This window comes from Nansenia antarctica (assembly GCF_963989245.1).
Source record: "Nansenia antarctica genome assembly, chromosome: 6".
Taxonomy (NCBI): domain Eukaryota; kingdom Metazoa; phylum Chordata; class Actinopteri; order Argentiniformes; family Microstomatidae; genus Nansenia; species Nansenia antarctica.
Window position 1 is genome coordinate 59595342 of NC_137676.1, and position 5000 is coordinate 59600341.

At 45.5% G+C, this 5000-nt stretch overlaps 1 protein-coding gene across 1 annotated transcript in view; it reads right to left on the reverse strand.

Moving 5' to 3' along the window:
- Window positions 1-5000, reverse strand: part of galntl6 (polypeptide N-acetylgalactosaminyltransferase like 6) — a gene marked incomplete at both ends in the record, with an annotated part of 170284 nt that overhangs the window by 34555 nt on the left and 130729 nt on the right. The gene's annotated exons all lie outside the window — the stretch shown is intronic.

Below are 5000 nucleotides of genomic sequence, written 5' to 3' on the forward strand. Positions count from 1 at the left end.
TGGTGTGGGTGTGTGTGTGTGTGTGTGTGTGTGTGTATGTGTGCGTGTGTGTATATGTATGCGCGTGCGTGTGTTTGTGCGTGCATGCGTGTGAGTGTGTGCGTGTGTGTTAATGCAAAGGTAAAGTTTGATTCCCAGTGGCAGACCTCTGACAGCCTGTGATAAAGGGTTCCTACTTTGATGTGTTCCAGGAAAATCCTTTGAGGTGCTCTTACCCTTCTGAAACTTCCGTGGGCAGTTTCCCCCACCTCCCTTCATCCCATTCATACGTCTCTCCATCAAGGCTGAAGATGGATTGCTGAGTCGGAACATTTAACCTGCCAAGGCATCTGACCTCATACGTCCATCAGGAGTTTAAAAAATTGGCTTCAAAGTCTCCCAACAGCCCCCGCCCCCTCCCCCCCCCCCCCCCCTCTCCCTGAGGCAAGAACTCCATTGATTAAAAGACATAAACTATGTATCCTTCCCTCGAGACTGGGCTCCAGTTAAATAGATGATTTGGAATAAGAAAGCGTTTAAACTAGTAATTGCCCAGTGCCCTTCTTTTCTCACATTTTAATGAACCAGTAACTAGGCGAAAGCCACGCTTTCTTTTTCCCCACTTCAATTGCGTCAATTTCTGTATCACTCTTTTATATTAGCCTGATTGATTCATCTTTGGGGTTGAACCAGTGCCGAAGCACACTATTAGGCCTCGCAAAGAGAGGGAGATAATTATAGTTTGGCGTGTGTTTGTGTATGTGTGTGTGTGTTTGTGTGTGTGTGTGTGTGTGTTTGTGTGTGTGTGTGTGTGTGTGTGTGTGTGTGTGTGTGTGTGTGTGTGGTGTGTTTGAGCTCGCTGCTTTGACTATGTTTTCTCTCAGCTAAACCCTGTCAGAGACCCAGGTCTGTGTTGTGTTCTGGCTCGCCTCGCTGCCAAGAGAGACCATTAACACGGTTAAAGTGGAAAAACACAGGAGAAGAAGTCGACGCTATTTCCATAATTTGCCTTTAATCACAAAAAGGATAGCAAAGTTCAAAACACCCATGTGGGGTTTAGAGCTAATAATGAGTCTAAAAGCTCCAAACATTGGTTTGCTCCGAGCTCCTACAGCCCGATCAAAGGGATACCGAGTGAATATGTGACCGCAGCAGGTGAAAGGGGACCAATCAAAATGTTGGCAACCAAGTCGGCAACCAATCAAAATGTTCTGACTTTTATTCTGAAAAATGTAAATACATTTCAACAGTGTTGAAAATCAATGACACACTCGCTAGTCAAGCCAAAATATTGCAATGCAATGGATTCGGTAAGTAATCCCGACTACTCTACACTAGGTAGTAGTGGGGATTACTCACCGAATCCATTGCATTGATTTGTTTTATTTTAATCTGAAGCCTGTGATTTCATGGTCAATGAAGCCGACATGCTGATGCAGAGAGTGTTAATGAGCCACAACTATGTTTTAAGTGGGAAGTTCGGGCTGCTTGTCAAAAGCCGCAAAAGACAGGAAATTTATGAGCACCGCTCATGCATAACTTCACCGATGCACTAACAAGGTTTTCCGGCACACAGCTTTGATACTTATATAGCTATAATACTGTACTGTATGTTGGTCTGCTGCACTTCAAACAGGTTGCTTAGATAGATAGATAGGTAGATAGATAAATAGATAGATAGATAGATAGATAGATAGATAGATAGATAGATAGATAGATAGATAGATAGATAGATACTCTATGGATCGCTAAAGGGAAATTCAGGCGTTACAGCAGCTCAGACCACAAAACAACAACAACCAAATAAAGTGACAATTGAATAATAGGCAAAAAAAATAAATAGATATGAAATAGATACAAAATAAAGATAGACCAACAGACATTTGGGACCTTATATACAGTACAGGAGGTAAGTTTTAACATCGTCCAGCCTGACAGATCGACCCAGCCGGAGGAAGAGTTGTACCGTGTTATTTTGGTATCTTGGTCGACTACAACTGCAACCTATAACAGAACAAAGTGAGTTTTCATGGAGAACGGAGTCAGGGTTTTAGGTTTCAGCAGGGATGGTAATGGAGGTTGTGCAGTAAAAGGCAGCTGAGGCTCTAGGACAGGAGACGAAGCCCAATCTGTAGTTAACAGACCTCCAAACACTTCATGGCTCTGGTTTGACAGACAGATAGGTCGGCCTATTGTAACTTTGGGGATGGCTTTAGGATTCAAGGCTCCAGATCGTAGGAAAAGGTGTTTAAAAAATAACAACGTGTGGCAGCTTTTAGAGTCCCTCCTCAACTTATCAATTCAGTATGGCCATTAAAATTACATTAATTGATTGGTCCATATGTTCCTTGCCTGCAGCAGCGGAGAACATCAGACTAGCATTCGTCAAAAAACATCAGCATGTTGGCCTTCACCAAACATCGCCTATGGGCATTTAGATGCCATATTTTATGAATCTAATAAAAACGACATTAACTATCATCCACTGCTCTGAGGCATTACCTGACGGGGTCTGAAAACCACGTCTTAATCGGTTGTGTAGCAACTGCTGTAGGCCTGACTAAGAAAACGCCTTCATTTGTATGCTAATTTTATAAGGTGCGTGGTAAATGAAAACGCCCAAACTCATTGTCGTACGTCGCTTTGTCAAAGGCGTCTGCTAAATGCCCTAAATGTAATTGTCAATGTAAATGTAATTGTTTTATATTCATATTCAGGTGATGTGTAGACAGTGGCACGGTATGTGGCACACATACGACATGGCGTCACAATCAGAGGTGAAACGGCTGAGACATTAATCAAGACAATTTGTTCGTGTTCAAATTGTGGCTCGACTGAGGGCATACAGATACATTCACGCACATCCACACACACACACACACACACACACACACACACACACACACACACACGCACGCACGCACGCACGCACGCACACACACACGCACACACGCACGCACGCACACGCACGCACACACACACACACACACACACACACACACACACACACACACGCAAACAAGTAATGCTGTATTGAACAATCAACAAACCCCTCTGCTGGTACTTTCCCTCAACAACAAAGATGAATAGTCGAGCCAGAGCCGGGCATGGCCGCTCCCTTTCAGCTGCTCAGCCTCATGAACAGTAACGTGGCTGGAATCAGCAGCACGAGGGCCTGCAGCACCAGCAGTAAGCAGCAGCAGACCTCCGTCATACACTATAAAACAATCACTATGATGCAGCACTAAGGCAACTAGGGCTTTCTGTGTTTGTTCACCCTTTGACTGTGTGTGTGTGTGTGTGTATAATATGCACATATGATGTGTGTGTGTGTGTGTGTGTGTGTATAATATGCACATATTATGTGTGTGTGTGTGTGTGTGTGTGTGTGTCTGTGTGTGTGTGCGTGTGTGTGTGTGTGTGTGTATGTTGTTGTGTAATGTGCCGTTGGGCAGCCTGACATAAGACAACCTCCTCCTCTGTTTGGCTTCAGTTTACTGAGCAGAGCTCCTCTGGGAGGGAAGCCTGCTCCCTTGAACCGCTCATAAAGCCTCCCAGTACCCAGATCAATGTTCCCGCTCCTTCCCAATTTATTACATTCCCATTTCTAAATGGGACGAGACAAAACTGAGGTTCGCCAGCTTTGATGGAATCTTGAGGGACTCCGTCGGAGCAGAACGAACGAAAGCAGAAATAAACGAGAAGAACAGCGATGGGGTTCTTTGTGTAACGGAGCAACGTTCAGCGGGATGATATGTCATGGGCCAATGTTGTTAGATACCCATCAGGAGAGAGATTGGTGCAATGTAGGGGCCAATTCAGAAACGCCTCATTTCGTTTTCATTTAACCTTTATTCATCCGAGTTTGTCTCGTCGAGATGAAATCTCTTTTACCAGACAGATCACAGCGGTAACCCTGGAGCGGCAAAGAAAAGAAAAGGGAATCTGTAAACACACACGGCTGCTTCAACACAGGTCAAAACAGAAAGAAAGAGAGAGAGAGAGAGAGAGAAGAGAAAATAAGAATATAACAGTGTGTAATAGTCACTTTCGTGTGACTTTTAGGTGAGTTTTCACATTACTTTTTAAGTCCTCAGCAAGAAGCCTTATCCTCTAAGCCTTAGATGTTGCCTGGTAATTAAAGAGATTTGATCACGCCATTGTGGTGAAAGGCAAACGGCCTCTGTATTCTCGCAAGACCTACACCAGATAGGATTGACAATATGTGCAGAGAGATCATGGTTATTCTCAGTCCTGCTGGCCAAGTCGATTCTTATCAGGTTTTTTCCCTCCCATCCTTCCGTTGAAACATTATATTATTGGCCGAGAGGCCGGAGCCTCACATTCCAGTAACATTTATTACCAGAGCACGGCCGGCCTTCCATCGCTCACATCTTCAAAAACTAGTCAGCTAGGGTGTAGAGGAACTCAGACAGAATGCCAATCCAATAACACCTTTTCATCCTGGGGCTCTCGCGTTGTCTGGTCTCCTCAGGAACAAACACAACAACAACAACAACAACAACAATGACATCCATCAGCATGTGTTTCTCTTCTGTCCTCCACCGCCAGAGTACACTGTTGAATAAAGCAGTCCTGGTAGAGGTATCCCCCATACACGCTGCTCCGCCTGAACACTAGGGGGGCTGGCGGAGGGGACAGGGGGCGGGACGGGGGGATGGGGGGATGAGGCTTTTTTTAAAAGGCAGAGCAGTGAGGAGAGAACAGAATCCACTGAAAATATGGATTTCCCCCTCTGTAAGACCACCTGGAACAAGAGGCATTGGCCGGGTCGGATCTATTGACAAGGAGGGGATAATTGACATCCTGACAGGCAACGGTTGCTGCTGCTGCGTGTGTGTGTGTGTGTGTGTGTCTGTGTGTGTGTGTGTGCTCGGTGTGTGCTTGGGGGGCGGCGCATCTTTGATACGTGCCGATCGTTAGAGCCGGGGAACAAAGCACAGCGCAGCGGCCTTATTGATCCAGAGCCGCGCCTCGGCCGTGGAGATGAGAAGGCGCCG